Raw genomic sequence first — 17,381 nt, 5'->3', positions numbered from 1 at the left:
TTAAACTTTCTTTAAACTTTCAAAGCTCATAAGATATTCAGTACCGAACAATGAAGCTATTAGCTGTGTCTTTGTATACTTGTCACCATGTGTAGAGTGCAGAGGCGGGGGGAATGAAGCGCACTCTAGCGATAGCAAGCTACAGACATAAAAGTAATTTATTTCACCGACAGAGAACAGAGAAAAGCCCCCGTTCTTCCAGGTTTCTTTTTTCTCCTTGTACTCCCCATTCATCCGACGCTACTGCTCGGCTGCTGCTCTGCAGCTGTTCCTCTCACTTTCTGCCCTCCATCTACCCCAGCGTACCCTCCTAAAGACTCCCCCCACCTTCCTCCAGCAGGCTCAGCGTGATGGCTTTGTTTTATTGTAGTGCAGCATTTGGCAGGGGAAACCCCCGTCTGCAGAGGGACAGGGGTCCAGCTTGTCCAGACTGGTTGGATGTAGTGAGGGTGCGCAGATAAGCAGAGCCGAGGATTAGTGGCGGCTGTTGGACATTTGGTTTCTACATTAGCTCTATTATGTTTTTTTTTCTAAGCTGTTAGCTTTGGCTCTTTCTACAGAGAAGTGCTTTTTTTTAAACACCTGTTGGAGATGTGCGGTAATTTTTCTGGACATATTGACTTTGTAGCAGTTTTAGCTACTGGAGAGTTTCTACTTGTTTTTATGCTTTGCTTTTTATTATTTGGCCAACAATGTATTTTTTCTAAAGAATTAAAAATTATGTGTTTTCCACAAATCTTTTTACCCAACCCAGAATGAACAAAATGAACATCCCCCAAATTTAGTCATTGGCTTTCACATTTACTATGCTCTATCCCAGACCCTTTGTCATGCTTAGCAAAAAAACCCCCAAAAAACATGGATCACATGTCATATCCACGCTGTATTCCAGGTTATTTCCACACAGGCAAAAAAAAATAATCCCTTGTCAAGGACAGGAAAGAGAGGGCAATTATTTGTGTTGACAAAAGGCTGTTTTCCTGCACAGAGGAGAAAAAAATGTAGTGGGACAGTAAAATCAGTACTTTATTACTGCAGTGCCCAACAAAAACCTCTTGACTAACTGCCTCGCTGAGTGGTAAACCCACTTTTTTTTTCTTTTATTGGCATTTTTTCTATTTAACTTTTAACAAACAGGATCTGTTTTCTTCATCATTTAGAGTCTGTTTTTCTTCATCTTTTGTGCAGCCCTTTGCTCACTTTGCCTTTGCATTTTCAGCAATAATCTGAGTTGCAGATGTGCTTTTAAGTTTGTTCCCAACTTGATTACCATGTATGATGTTTTTTTTCTTTTCTATAAAAGAAGCAAGTAAGCGCAAAAGTGTGTTGGACATGCCCCAGACAAATTCTGTCAATGTAAATGGAAGCACAAATAACCTTCACCTTATGCTCTTAGACCCTTATCTCAGCGGTAAATTGCATGTTTGCACTAACATTCAGAGTGGAATACACAAAAATAAAAAGTAAAAATGGGAGATATTGTCAAAACTGCTTTTGTTTGAATGAATTAATCATACAGAAGCTGTGAAGAGCAGATGTGAAGCCTTTGCTACATTTCGTAATACCTGGATCAGCGTCGTAGATCTTCGTGGTTAAAGCAGTTGGTCAGTGGTTTGAAAACAAAACCATACTGGTTTCCTGTACCCTTGCTCTGCCCCACTGCTTCACTCCTGGGGCCTGCTGGATTGGAAATATAATGATGTGAACTGTTTACCCTATAGAGGCCATTTTGGGCTGCTCTTGTCCCCAAAAGAAATAACTCTCTGGAATGGTCTGCAGAGATTGTTAAATTACAGAAATCTATGTATTGCCCATTTGGCAGATACTTACTGTTTAGAAACTCTAGAAGGTTTTTAGACCCTTTGAAATATTGTTTTAGATTTTTGATAACAAAATTAATCTTTTTCTGGTTGCTCCGGTTAGGTCTACAGAATACATATAAACACCAATTTGACTTAATTATGAAGAAAAACAGTTGTACTTGACAGTAATCTGATTGATTGGCACAATGCACAAGATCTCAGAAAGACATAAAGATACTTGGGAGATTAGTTCGTTGTTGGACTTTATGATTGACAAACTATAACTAATGTGAGCTTGACTGATTTTGTACCAAAGTCTATCTAGTTAAAACTCACTTGAAGAAGGAATTCAGCTGCAACAAAGGCACTAGACTTCATCCCAGTGGCATTAACCTTTACTGTAAAATAGGTTTAGGCAACATTATTATAAGAGCTAAGAGATGAGCAAAATCAAACCTAAAAGCTTAAACACAATAAACTGAAAGTTTAATGTGACTGTTGCCTGTGAGTTTCTGCTCAAAACTTTACAAGTTCAGGTGATAGCCTTTCAAGTTTTAATATTATGAGCGTCTGTTGGCTTTTTGAAGGATCTGGCTGTTTTTAAAAAAAAATTTTTATGTATTACAGCTGATGCTGTTTAAGACTTTAACAAGCTGTCTGCTGAACCCCCTTTCCAAGTCTCCAACATTACCACTCTCAATTTTTCTGCTTTGTGCACAGGGGTCTGAAAATTGATGCAGTTTTTGATATGAGGTTGTGTGACTTAAATAGTGTTTTGTTGTGTGAATTAGTGTGCAAGAATGTCTGGGTAACAGGTGGCATCAATTTGTAGACTTTGTCACTCAGGCGCAGAACAAAAGCAGTGGATTTTCCCGAATGCTGTCTTGTTTCTGGTCGCTGGCTGACATTCTTTGTACTGCAGGCCTTCTGAGCTGTGTGTGTGTGGTCAGCTACATATGTAGACCAGCCTTTGTGCCCTTGACCCTCAGCAGATGTGGTCTGAACAATGAGCTGGGTAAATAAAAGGAAGTGGTGTATAAATAGCCTTTTACGTCTGAGGGAGTGGACTTCACGTGTGTGTATGTGGAAAAAGAACGATCCTGTTTGATATGAACGAATTGTATTTTAGGAAGTTGCTGAACTGAATGCTCCACAGGTGGTGTTTGCTAAACAGTCAGTCATGTAGACTTCCCAGCAGTTTTGTACATAACTTGGCTTTGAACTCGTCAGCTATTCAGAAGAATTGTTCACCATTGTTCTTAGATTTGACTCTTTGTTAGCAATACAGTGTTTTTCATGGGCACCTATGTTTTGCCTGCAGATTACGTTGAGCTTCATCACTTCTCTAAATCACATCCTAGTGAAAAGTGAATGCGGAACAAGACTAAAAATAAAGCAACCTCCTCACTCTAACTCTCTCCTTGGCTTTCTTGTATCTAGGCCACATATAGATCAGTGACCTGATGTATTTCATGTTGCATCACACAGGAATGTATTAGCCTTTGAATCTTGCTCAGCATTACTTTATTACTACTCCTTAGTAACAATCTTTATACATACTTGCAATGTGCTTGAAATTGAAATTTGTCCAAGGTAATTTCTTTTACATTGACTGTTATATTCATTTTTGCACTGACTGAACAAATTAAGTTTGTTTTGTTTTTATATGTTTCACCAAGTTTGTAAAGCCATTGGTGTATTTAAGTGTGCTGTACTGGTGAAGAGTTATAAACTACATTTGTAATTTAGTACATTTACGACTGCATTTAAAAAGAAATGTTTTAAGTCAATTCAGCACTAATTTTCTGTATTGGATCAGTATTGGCCAATACTAAACCTAAGATGGTTTAGTCACTTTTTCCACGATACCAATATAGATATCTCTGTATTGGTATCGTGTTGCACACACGATACACACATTGTGAAAAACGTGGACCGGTGCTTTTTGACAGACTAATCATTTACATGCACTATCCACACATTTTAAGTATATTAATTAACATGCATGGAAAATCTTCTGGTGAGTAGTTCTGGCAAGAAATTGGCTTGTCAGAAACTAAAAATCTGACTGGTTTTCCAGCTAGTTGCTAGCTGACCCAAAAACAAAAACACTCTGGATACTGTTGCTGAACGAAACAAGGCTAAAAAGTAAAATCGATTAGCATTTATGAATTGAATAAACAGCTGTCTGATATAAAAGTCGCTAAACTTCAGTCTTTCTTCAGTAACAGTGGCCGCACTGATTGAGGGGTCTTGTCAGTACAACCTAGTTAATATTCTGTACTTCTCAATCAGGAAAAGACAGGATTTTTAAATTTTGGTCAGAGCTAAACAAGTTCAAAATGAGCGTCTTTCTGATTTTGCAGTAGATGTTTAACAATATTGTGTACAAAGGGCAAGTTTTTATTTTTACATCTATTTTGATATGTTTTTGTTGTGGTTTAGAAATTATTCATGTTTGCCTTCTTTTAAAAAGTTTAAGTTATTTTAAATGGCTGAACATTAAGCATGATTATCTTTGAACATTGAAGTTGAACTGCTGTTAATTAAATGATTGATGTCAGAATGTAAATATTTGCTCTCTCTCTGATATTTTCAGTTACAAACCATTTCCTCATGCCTCTCTTCACATTTATCTCTGATGTCCCAGATCCTGAGTTCTGTTACAGCTCCACAGGGATATATGTGTGCGTGTATGTTTGTGTGCGTATTGCAGATTTAGTCTCTGGTCTGGATTTGGGCAGTTGCTTGATGTTACTGAAGTCACTGATGGCCTACATTAGCTGCACACTTCACAGGAAACATGGCACAGTTGCTGGACTCTGCGGTGAACCTAAAGGCAGATCAAGACTGAGAGACCTGGAGATTATTAAAGGTAGAGTTCTGGTGAAGAATGAAATAGAAGGGTGTAATCAATTTTGAGTCTGGGCCTTAGTTTTTTGTTTGGAAAGCTTTGTCAATTTTTACTGCAGTTTGTCCCCTGTAAACTCATATAAAAAGCTTATTTTTTCCAATTACCTAGTAACTGTTTTATTATGAATAGCATTTAACCATAAACTATAACATCATGGATTGGATGCACATCTCTGCAGTTTATGCATTTTCCTGTATTGTCACAATCATAAAAGCTTACTATTTGCAAGTTTAGATGGTTTTTAATGTTTATTTACTTGACTTTTCATTAATGGATGCAGAAAACCCAAATAATAAAGTTCTCCAAGCATGTGTATTTTAGCTCAGATGAAATGTTGCAGACTTATTCAAAATTTAGATTAAAGCCAATTCAGGTGTAGAATTGATGCTCCAGTGTTGTTTAAGGGGTCCATCTTCCATTTGGTGATGTCTGGGTTAACTTTTGACATGTCAGAACCATCTGCCCTTACTTTTACTTTCTGTTCAGCTGTTCAGACATCATTTACTGGTAGTTAAAGTGTGAGATATTTGTAGTCTGGGTGTCTAAATGCTATCAGAATAACGCCTCATATTTTCTCTCTGTCATCAAAACCAGTAGCACAAGGCCATCACATTCACCAGAGATTGGTCAGACAGAAGCTTCCTTTCAAAATGCTGGAGCATGAATTTATGAAGATGCAATAAGTATGCATATTTTCTTTTTTTTACCCTATTAACCTTACTTTTATGTTCTTTCCAAGTACGCAAGTACAGGTTTACTTGATTTGTGGACAAATTAATTATGTTTTAAATAAGAAAATCCTTCTTTGCCAGTGCACGTTTAGAAAATATTTGCTTTAGTTGAGACCAGATAAGTCGAGCCTTCTTTAGACAGCCTTTGACTTGTCATCTTGGACACTTTCTTAAAAAAATTAAACAAATAGATGCATTCCAGAGATTAAGGTAACTCCAATCTTGATTATTGTAGGTTTTATATGTGTATTTTTATCCTGTGCTCTTTAACGTGCCTTAACACAAACATTTGAAGCCTTTTCTAAAAGCTTTCATTGTTTTCCACTAATTTTAGAGGATCAGGGTTTCATGTTTTAGCTATACTCGCGTGCCCTACATGGATCTTCGTGTCTGTTTTTGGATGGCTCACTGGAGATTTGGCATTCTTCACCATAAGGTTTACAATTAATCTTAGACTTGCTGGTTGCAAAACCTACAATTTACTTTATTATGGTGATGGGGGTGGAGTTGAAAGAGGGTGAAAGACATGATGGAAAGAAAGTGAAGGAGGAGAAGAGGTTTCAAGACTGAATCAAAGAAACGGACTGGAAAAGGGTAAAAAGGAGATGCAGTTGAGGATGACAGATGGGTGATTTTTAGAGTTGGGTTAGTATTTGGGAGAAGAGCAATTTTCTTTTGGTACTGTAAATAATGGCCCCTGCTTGAGTTGGAAAGCTTTCATTGCCCCTTTTGTGTGTACTGACATCTTAGGTTCCCAAAGAGAGAAGAGGGACGGAGAGGGCTCGGCCTCCAGGGTTTTGCGCTGGCATGGGAAAGACAGAGTATTAGCCCAATATGAATATGGGAGAAAATAAAGCCCCCACAGGTCAAAGGGAACCTGCCAGTATGCACTCCTGGCTCTTTATTCTTCTCAAACCCACATCACCACACACACAGACACCACTACCCACAAAGTGGCGCCTGAATGGAATGGAACAATTCCCCGACTGTGGTTAAAATACAGACAAGTTTTCTCTTCCGTACTTTATCACAGTCTGAATAATGATGTGTTTTGGCTCCTATTTCACTAAATGTTTGAGTTTAATTTGAAAGAAATACTAGAGATATATTTCCCTTTAAGATAATATTGGGAATATGAATATATTTTTGTTATTTTAAAACAGTAGGATGTCTTTAAATGCTTCTCACAAAACCATACATGCAAAGTTGTAACGATTCTTTTCTAAAAGCACTATTGTCAACCTTTTGTTTTATATTTATGACAAATTGAGTGCATAATTCTTTTTAGTTGATTTAATATCATGAAAATTGATGGGATTAATGTGTGAAGTTTTGATTAAAGTTAAATATAAAATCTTTTAAAACTGCATATAAACAGTAGCAGCCATAGACGTCTGGTATTTGTCTTCAAAAACTGCACAATCCATAATCATTTCCAGATTGTATGACTCATACAGTCAATGGGGTGTATTAACATTTGTTTGCTTGCCAGACTTTTCAAAAAGAGCAAAGTTCTTACACTCGTTCCATTTATTTCTACTGCAGATCTAAACATTTCTCATGAATGAAGGAAGGTTATGTCTTTTTCATCTGTAACCCTTGAGGGTTTGACCAGTCATGGGACCATCAAACCATCTACTCCTCATACGGATAACTTCTGGATGCTTCATTGTACCTACTGTTTATTATTACATTAAAAAAACATGAACTGTAATCTAGTTGGTGTACTATAACATAGTTGCAACTTCTTTCAATACTGACTCAGTAAAGACAGAAGTGTCACAAAATGTCAGAAAAGAAGTGAATGCATCGTTTGACATTTTAAGCATAAAATGCACACGTCTCTGCTCAAGCAGCATTTAAATGGTGTTCAGACAAACAGATTATTTTCAGCATTTAGGAAACTACTCATCACCTGCTTCATGTGAAAGAAACAATTTTTTGGCCCTGGCTTCCTAACATTCTGAGAATAATATTCCTCCGAATGCAAAAGTTAAGTTGTCACTGACTAGAAGTTGGATAGGGAAGCCTTAAACGGATAGCTTAACTTTTAGTGGTGCACACAATAATAACAGAAAAGGTACAAAAATACTAGACTATTTAAAATAGTGTTAAAAGGAATTTTGAAAAAAAGAAAAATTCTCATGTTGCTATAGAAAAATGGCTAATGAAAAACTCAATTTCCTCTATTCAAAATATTTCTTTATGTATTGGTGGTTAGAAATACTTACTTTTTCCAGTGTGATGGGATCGGAGGTTTCCTTTTGTTGATTATGCATAGTTTAAATTGGAGGGATTTTGTGAGCATTTGTATTAAAATGTTAATTTCTAATCTCTTTCTTCTTGGAGACTATTGAAGGTGCAAGCTTAATGGAAAACACACTACCTTGGACTTTTTTCTTGTTTTTTTTACATATTTTTTTAAACTAGAAGTTCTCTGTATTTTATTAGTATTATATATGATAGCTCAACATGAAGTTGTGAATATATATGTGAAATGGACAGAAAATAATACACAGTCTTCAATTTTATTTTACAAATTTGTAATCTGAAATGTGTACTCTGCCTCATTTACTTTGATTCCATTAAAATAGATTAAATTTTCTTCACAAGTCATGTACTTAGTGAGCAAATTTAACATAGTCATGAATCCTTTCATCATTCAAAAACGGATCGAGTCCTGATGGGTGGTGTGCAAAAGACTGTTCTAGAAAGTATTGACTTGGGTTGCTTCCCTTTCCTTCCACTTCACAATTATGCACTGCTTTGTTTTGGACACTTTAAATCCTAAAAATGAATGCTTGTGGTTGCAATGTGATATGTAAAAATGTTCAAAATATGTTAATACTTTGGTACTGCACCTGGATTATAGTTTGTATTTATTAAACTACCATATTCTTTGCCACCTTCATCATTATTCAGAGCACAAACTGACCACATTAATTGACACGTATGAAATATAAAAGCTGTGAAGTGTGGGTGGAGGCGGGAGCGGCTAAGAACACTCAGAGTGAGATCACTGTAGTGAAGATCCTGAACAAAGGGGACAAATGTTGGACTCAGTCGCATTTCCTCTGAGAAGATACAATCAGAACCTTTAGTGACGTTAGAACGAGAAAACCGTCATGCGAGCATGATTCACCTGCTTAATTATGTCACGTCCTGTTTGGTCCTCGTTTGTAAACAAGTCACTGAAGATATGCGGGAAATGGGAGGAGGGACCCTTCCTGTTGTTTTTTTTTTCTCTGTGCTTTTTGCTCCTGTTGGATAAAACCTCTGTCATTCTTTCAATGACACCTTGGTGTCCGAAAGTTAATGCAGGGGAACAAAAGAAACAATTCTTTTCGACTAAATACAAATGTTTTATGGATTAGCTCACTGGTATGGACAGACCCAGCTTGCTAGATAGGATATGACTTGTTTCCTTTAGTAGTCACCCAGTTAGATTTACCATGTGACATCATGAGCTAAATGTTTGTTCTTCAAGCATTTGAAGAGGATACAGATTAAACTTTCACCGGAAAGGCACCATTAAAGTTTGTCCCTTTCATGGATTGAAAATGACACGAAACTGCAACTACACTTTACTAAATACAGCTTGCTACTTTAAACCTATTAATTAAAATATTGTATATTAACAACAAAAATAAATCCCCAGACTGAAAATAAAAATAAATATTCACTCTAAACATATGGTCGATAAGTTGATTCTAAATATTTACCCAACCATATAATGTTGCTATAAAAGTAATGATTATTCTGTTTATCAAGACAAGCCTCTTGAAGGATATATTTTCTTAGACAACTAGCCCAGTTAGCTGGGTTAAGTTTCACAGAATAGAAGCTGATTACAAGTTGCGAAACGTGTCAGCCATTAATACTTTATCAAAGTTGACGTGTCAAAGTGCTGTAGAAGCTGTTTTCCTTTTATTCACACAAATATAATCAGTAGCTGGGGCTCAATTTCAGTCTGTCTGACCATGATGAAAATTAATAATTCACACAGACTCCATGGTTAACAGAATATCAGGCAGACTATAATCCTGCCTTAAAAGATCCATTACTATTCCAGATATTCCAGGCAATGACATTTGCAGTAAGTTTCTAACCCATATAAATTTAGTTTTCATAGTCACCCCTCATTTGAGTGAGTTAGTTCCCTCGAAAAGATTGACCACTCAAAAAGTAATTAGGGCATTAGAGCAAGCTGTGAAGTTTTCTTATCAAAGTCAGTGTTTCCCACCATCTGTTTTTGCTCTAGGGGCACTTGCAGTTTTGTTTTCCCTGGAAAAGACGGTGAAAACGTTGAAGTGAGAAAGTTATGCTGACAGGGCCAGGAGTCGCTTTATCAATCTCAGGAAGCCTTGCTACCAGAGGGCAGGAACTGCCACTGGCTCCAGGAGAAGGGACTTTCCTTTTTCCTGCCCCACTAGAATGCAGAACAATGACCAAATAAGTTATATGTTCATGGCCATTTGCTGAAGTTTCTGCTATTGCTGCGAATGGGTTCATGAAATGTGTACTTTTGTTTGTAGTCAAGTAAACCTCTCCCCCAGAAACAAATGTCTGCATCGGAGGCATGTGGATATGAAAGTTGGTTAGGCAGAAAAAGTCCCTGAACTGCCTCTGCAGGCAGTGCGACCCACTTGTTGGTGTATTTTTGGGGTTAGACAAGACAGCTCATCTGTGTGTAGTCCTCTTTTGCATAAATGTCACTTTTTTTTCCCTCACCCGTCACCCTCCTCTTTACTGCTAATCACTGTTATTTCACATTAACAGTTTGTCACCGCCGCTCATCTGCCGTTTAGCCTCTCAGCAGGTTGTCACAGTTTCAGTGACAGCTCCTCTTGCGCTTTCCAGTGTCACTTGTGTCACCTGCAGTGCTGGCAACTCTCCAGGTACTTGAAGCGATTGCGCTCGGCAAAGTGAGGGAGGATGGATAGCGCCACTGGCCATTTGGAAAAGTGGAGAAAGAGAGAGAGACGGAGAGAGAGAGACTAGTTTTGCAGCACTAATTGGTCAGGAAGTGGGCTGCTTGGATGTGCAAGCTCTTCGCTCCCTGTCGCTCCCCCTCCTCTCCCAGTGGGCAGTCATTTCTGTTGGCGTTGTTTCCATCTGTCCCCCCTTTGCTTTCCTTTCAGTGTCTCTTTTTCTTTGAGCTGACCTCATTTTGTAGAGGTGTGGGACGACAACAGCGAAAACTATCTCTTTAAATCATTTGGCCTTATACTGAAACTTTTCAGGTTGTCGGACATGGATCTAACATGTGAAAGGATACTGGGATACAAGCAACTGAGAAAAGGCTAACTGTGAGAATGGTCTCTCAGAGGTGAGTGGCAGGTTGTGTCTCTCTAGAAGGGAATTGTAAAGTCATCAGTAAATGTTAAACTGTAAAATAGGTTGTACGTTGGGATATTAGCTCATACATGCAAGCTTTTTCCTTGCTAAAAGAACCCAGGTCTTTATTTAATCATAATTGCAGATGTTGTTCCTGCCAAACCAAGTCTGACCAGCAATTACGCACGCCAAAGTTTCAATTTGGCAAAAGTCTAATGGCACCTTTGTATACTTATCTAGCTGGACAGCTTGGCAGCTTCTGCAGTCTGTGTTTAAGACTTTGTAAAATGTGTTTGAAGAGTTGAGGACCAGGCAATTAAAATGATGCTGGATCAATTTTGATCTTGTAGTTGAAGTTCTAATTTAAACAAACTTAAGATGTTTTGGTTGTAAAAATATATTAACATTTAAGATATTTCTTGAATGTACAATCTCTCTTAGTTCCATTCCAATAAGACTTATCCATGCAGGCAAAGTTTGATTGGGTGAGATCATTAAATACCTGGTTGATGAATCATTTCATTTTTAAGGTTACTGCAATGACACTATATTCTTGCCTGCAGTGTTTTGTGTAGGCGTGCACAAATGTGTGTGCTCTCTTGTGTGGTTTGTCCTCATTTGAGAAAGTCCTAAGTGGAGCACCCAGCTTTCTGGGGGTCATAAATTTAGATACGATATGGTAGCAACTACTTTATCACCCCAACTCAATGGTGCAATAATGCTTATTTGTTTGACAGGTTTTGAAAAGTTCTTTATAAAAAAAAAGGAAACCTCATTCTTGAAGAGATGATGTTCTTAAGAGATAGCATTGTTCTTATCTAACCTGCATTTTGATGTTTTTCTTTGAACATAATGTGTGGCTTGCACTTAAAAACATGAGCAATTTAAGAAATGTGTGTTTACATTTACCTTTGGGCAACCAAATTATGTCAGATTTTGTCAGTGGTTTATGTACTATTTGAGTGTCTCATTACTGGCCACTTCACAAAGTACTCCTTGCCAGTTTGGGATTTGAACCCGTTTTGTCTTCAGGACCACATTCCTTTTTGCTTATTCTCATCGAACCCTCAAGATGTCTGCAACACTTCTCAACTTCTTGGTTCACATTGACAATGCTGGCACTATGTATGTGCAGCACTGGCACTGACTGCACATCTGTAATGCTAATCTCCTACTATACCATATCCCAAAACAGCTATCGGACTGAGGTCTGGTGCCTGTGGAGGACCACTGCAGTACTGTGATCCCATTGTATTGTTTAAGAGACCAGTTGGAGATGACGCAAGCTTTCTAGCACAGTGCATTGACCGGTGAGAATACTGTTGTAAAAGGGTCGTCAATAATAATTGGGTAGGTTGTGGCATCTTTAACTATGCTCAGTTACTGCTACAAGGCAGGCTAGATTTATGATTTCATGTTGTTTATTCTACATCTGACCCTATCTAAATGTTACAGCTAAAATTAACTCTGATTGGGTGTGTTGTTACCTGACAGGAGCGCATTCATTGATCATATTAGCATTACCTTGTTTGAACCAAGTTGTTTAAGCTTCTGTTGCTTTTTCATCATCTGGAACCATTCTGTCTATCCTCCTCTGATCTCTGATACCAACAAAGTATTTTTGTCCAAACGATTGCCTTTCACAAGATATTTTCTCATTTTCTAACCTTTCTCTGCAGTGGGAATGCATGAAAATCCCACTAGAGCATCTGTTTTTGAAAAAAACAGAATTTTGTCTGGCAACAACTGTGCCTTGTTCAACATCACTTAAATCCCTTCTCTTCTCAAATCCAATGCTAAAACTTCAACAAGTAATGCACTGAATTGTTGAAATGCGATTGGCTCACTTTCTATTCGTATTGTCAAGAATTTGAAGAGTTGTACCTAATAAGATGGCCAGTGAGTGCATATCCCTAATGGAGGAAAAATTCCCCGTTTGGTCTCTTTTCCTGGAGTGGGACCCCAGTGTATTCTAATCTGAGGCCAAACACAGCTTCCTCCATATATCCGCCACACATGCTCATGCGTACAATGATTGTTATCCTCCACCTTAATACGCTATTGTTTTAGTGGCTTAATGCAATATATGTATATATTTTAAATGCCCTCTTCTTTTCATGAAGAGGACATTAATCTCCTGAAACAATTACAGAAAACATGTTAGCTAGGCCTGTTACAATAACATTTTTTGCTAATGCAACAACACATTCTGAAATATCAAGAAACTTTAAATTCTAACATTTAACACTGGAACTGGAAGACATTTTAAATATACAAAATGAATAAAACAGAAATGACAAATAAAATGAATTATGAAATCTCTGTAAACAAAACTGTTCTTCAGAAAAAGAGCTAGCACCAGGCTGAAGACTTTTATCATCCAGTTTTTGTAGTAGAGAGTGAGAAGCTAAAAACTGCAAGTTGTACAAATGAAAATTAAGCTGATTTTAATTTATTACGATACATTTATTTATTGTGTATTGCAACATGTCTAATGGTAGCCCATATGTGTTTCTGCTTCTTTGTCTATTGCTCATTATTTAGCTTCCACACTTCACATCTACCTTGCTGTATTTTAAATACTTTTCCCAGGTTCTTCATTAGCCATGGTACCACCCTGCTCTATCATTAGCTACAGCTGTTCCTCCTGAGGTTGCTTTGTTGGCGTTGCTGCTGAAGTTTTTGTCTTTGTCGCTATTGATGTTGTTTAGTCTGCTAGAATGGGAAATACATTTGTTTGTGTTTCTGGCTGCTTGTCTGGCAAAGTTGTAGGTACTCCTCCTCTTACGCAAGCTTTAACCGGTGCTGCAGCCAGGTTGTTTTGGCCAGATAGAACTTAGAAATTCCTGAACTTGTCCTGGCACTGAAAGTGGACAGCTGAAGCCAGAATGAATGCCTTCCAGGAGTCTGGAATGCTCATAAATATGGAAATGAAAGGAAATTAGTATTAAAGCAAGTTGTGAAATGTAGAGTTCACTGAAATAAGAAATATAATTCGTATGAGCTGAACTTGCTCTTTATCCATCAACTCCAGTGCTGGGCAGTTTTGAGAAAGTCTTGTAACAGCACTTTAGTGGACGCAGATCTGTGATCAATCACATTTACAAAAATAATCAACTTAATGGTACTTCGGACCACCACTTTTGGCAAGCATTCTACTGTAATGTTTGAAAGGAAAGATAATAAAATAGAATTCATATCAGTTTGGATGGCTAATAGTAGTTGGTTTGGTCACTGTGCACAGGAATTAGCAAATCAAACTAGTTTTATGACTTGCACAATGTAAAGTCAGAATTAAGTCAGGTATGATTCTTGATCAAGGTTCTGACGTCCTGGCTGCAGAATTAGAAGCTAGTTAGCATCATGTTACGTTAGCTGCAAGTAATGCAGAAAATCCCGAGGTGGCCCTAATAGTAACAAAAAAGAGAAAATGCGTGTTATTACATAATCATATTTTTTAACTTTATTTCATATTGTAGTGTTATTCCCTCACCAAAACTTTAATGCATTCTTGAGAAATCTTTGGATATACTATGGCAGCTATTCAGGGGTGCCTAAGCACAGAGGTTATCTGCGTAATATGGGAAATTTACAGGAAAATACTAATATGGAAGCAGGAGTAAAATATGGTAGCTAGCACTTAGCATCAAGAGGAAGTTTGCTCACATTAATACAAATAACATGTCTGTTTTGGTGATTTTACACAAAGCAATGCTTTTAATGCAATAACAAAAGCTATAAAACATGATTTAAAATTTACCCATGGTTCTGTTTTTATTTTTGCTTGATATCTTTTACCTTTACTGGCTGTGCGTTTGCTTTGTTGTCTACAGTAATACAGACTAAGGAATGATTCTTCAATCTCAAACTTCTTAGAAAAGGGGAAAAACAGACAAAACAGTTAATTAATTCAGACGTCAGGTTGCAAAAAAAAAAGCTGTGAGTGATGGCGACACTTAAAAGAATCTGTGAAGATAAAGACGGACTGTGTATTTTTTGCAAATGATCCATCTCAGCATTGACAGTGTCACAGAGGGAGGGGGAAACCATACATAAATGACCCCTCCACCCACCATTAGTCACAGTCTCCCTCGCTTTCCGGATGCTTTTTTTCTTAATATTCACACTTCTCTTGTTACCACAGAAACAGTTAACCTCCTTTTATAAACTGAAAATTTGAAGAAGCTGTCTGACTGCGCGCTGAAGTTGGGTCCTGATTTCACACTCAACACGGTCACTCACACATACTGTCAACTGCAGTAATGAGCTTTAAATTAGCTCTCTGCCTCTCTGTGGGTTTAAAGTCCTTCTCTGTTTAGTGCACAAGTAAAAATGGAAAGGAAACAGAGTTAGTTTTGACCATACAAGGGGCTGAAATACTTTTGGAAAACAAATTTTTGAGTGGGGGAGTGAATGTTTTTGTTTTATAATCATGACAATCTGACAACATGCAGTTAAAATTTCTACACACTATAAAAACCTCAGCTCTTCCTCTGCATGAGGAAACCCAGTTTAAGGATGTTTGCCTCCTTCAAAGGTGCCTTGTTTTAGCTTGTTGTTAGTGTGTGAGATCCTGTTGAGGAAATTAGAGTGGTGATGGATGAGAAGTTGAAGGAACGTGACTCTGGTGTTGAGCTGTAGACAATGGTCCAAAGTTGGTACTGTTTAGGGAAATAAGGTGCCAGAGGTTCAAATAATTTGGTGTCAACTTATGGGTTTAATATGGACTTAAGGTTTTATCACAGTATTTTGTGGTAAGTTGTGATAAGAAAAGTGATAATACAAACTATTTTTTACTTTTTTGAAGAAACCTTGGCTTTGACAGCATTACACAGTTATCATAGTCCCACAAACACAAAGACTACTCTTGAAAAACATTCCTATTTGTAATACGACAGTCTCCCAAAGAACAGAGTTCCATCACTAAACTGCACACAGTAGCTGCATTTAATCATATTTTCAAACTTATTAATATTTGTTGAAGCTCTCATTGAACAAACGGTGGAGAAAATGGTAAAATTAACAATCCCGACAATACAGTTATGTGGGGGTTAAACATCATTAATTGGAATTTATCGTGACAATACAAGAAGTGTAGCATGATAAACGATACAATAAATGCCCAACCCTTGCTATATATAAAGAAAACATTTTTCAAATTCTATTTTTTTTTCCACCTTTTTTTTTTTATCGGTCTGAATTTCCTTTTTGCACCAGAAAATGTATCAAAGCTCTTAGGTTCTTCCAATGAAATGAGTTTAGTATCATTTCAATCATCAAGAAGTTAAGGCTTTGGGAGCAGCCACAGGTCATCAGATAAGGGGTTTCAGCTGTAGCCTTATGTCCTCAACAGTTCACGCTTGGGTGAGCTGAGGAGTTTTGAAGATCCGTGTGCGTGTTTGCTAAGCTTGTGTTGCTCATTATAGAAGGGCTGCGTGCGTGGGTGTGTGTGTGTGTGTGTGTGTATTTCAGAAGAGAGGGGGTTGCAGGTGAACCATTTGGATTCAGACTGAGGTCCTTCGTGGGTCAACGGATCCTCTGACTGTTTGAGAGAGAGGTCGTGATTCTTAGACTCTGTTCTGTTTGTGATGGTCGTCCAGGGGGAATCTATGTAATGGCACTGGTTAGGGAAAAAAAAGAAGACTGTTAGGACCCCTTCCTGCTGTGACCAGTCCTCGTCTTTATGGGAGGAAAAACAAATAGTCAACACATTTGCTTTGGTGTACAAGACTGAGGATTGGGTGTCTCGCATGTGTCATTTTGATGACACTCTGTCTGTCCTGATTTATTGTAGCCTTTTCCTGTTAACTATGTGACCATTGAAGAGGATGGATCAATCATCAGCACAAATCAAATTGGTGAATGTAGATAAAAAATAAAGTCAAATTACTTTTCACAGCAAAATATTCTTTTATATTTACTCTTTTTTTCTGTGTTAAGGTGATGTCAAAGAATAATTCTGTTTTTTTTTTTTCTTTTTATTATTTCCAAGGTTTCCCAGAGAAAACTTGATAAGGCCGGTAGCTGGGTGGTAGGGGAATCATTCATCCAGTGGCCTGTTGTGCTTTTGAGTTAAGAAATCTTTAAAGTTGACAGGAAATTAAAAAATTTCACTTGATAATCATGTGTTATTGAAAGATTGGATGATTAATACCTGAACACCAACTATAAAGTCTTAAAAAAATGCAAACATTTTAAAAAGACTTGTATAAATAAATAATGATTTCCCTGGTGGGGGCACAAGTCAAGCCTGGTGGCCTGCCAGGCTTATAACACTGAAGGAAACCCTGATTTCAATTCCCTAAACTCCAAACATTAAACTTTTACCTTTTCTTAATTGTAATATGAGTGCAATTCCATTTTGCTTTCTGCAACCTTTTGGTTGTTTTGTAAGTTTGACTAAAATTGAAGCAAGGCTCAACACTAAAGAACAATAAAGGACATTCTCATCAAAGCATTTAATGCTTTATTAACATCATTTTGAGTAATATATCGACATTGGCCCATCTTTAAATCCTACAAGGCTTTTGAGCTACAGCTTTACTGAGTTTAATCATTTAAAAAAAAACTTTCTTTCTTTGGCCTTCTTCTTTTTGG

The 17,381-nt window shown here is 37.4% G+C and overlaps 1 protein-coding gene across 2 annotated transcripts in view; it reads left to right on the top strand.

The window, feature by feature from the left end:
* LOC116734106 (pleckstrin homology domain-containing family G member 1) overlaps positions 1–17,381 on the top strand; it is a 65,361-nt gene that overhangs the window by 11,941 nt on the left and 36,039 nt on the right. Inside the window, exon 1 of one of the 2 annotated variants that reach the window (XM_032585267.1) lies at positions 10,472–10,776. The exons of the other annotated variant lie outside the window; for it this stretch is intronic. The gene's annotated coding sequence lies outside the window, so the exon portion shown is untranslated. Of the gene's footprint in view, positions 1–10,471; positions 10,777–17,381 lie in introns of those variants that run through there. 2 annotated transcript variants of the gene reach the window in all.

This window comes from Xiphophorus hellerii, chromosome 15 (assembly GCF_003331165.1).
Source record: "Xiphophorus hellerii strain 12219 chromosome 15, Xiphophorus_hellerii-4.1, whole genome shotgun sequence".
Classification (NCBI taxonomy): domain Eukaryota; kingdom Metazoa; phylum Chordata; class Actinopteri; order Cyprinodontiformes; family Poeciliidae; genus Xiphophorus; species Xiphophorus hellerii.
Note: the sequence above shows the minus strand (reverse complement) of the source record. Positions and strands in the feature narration are given on the sequence as shown.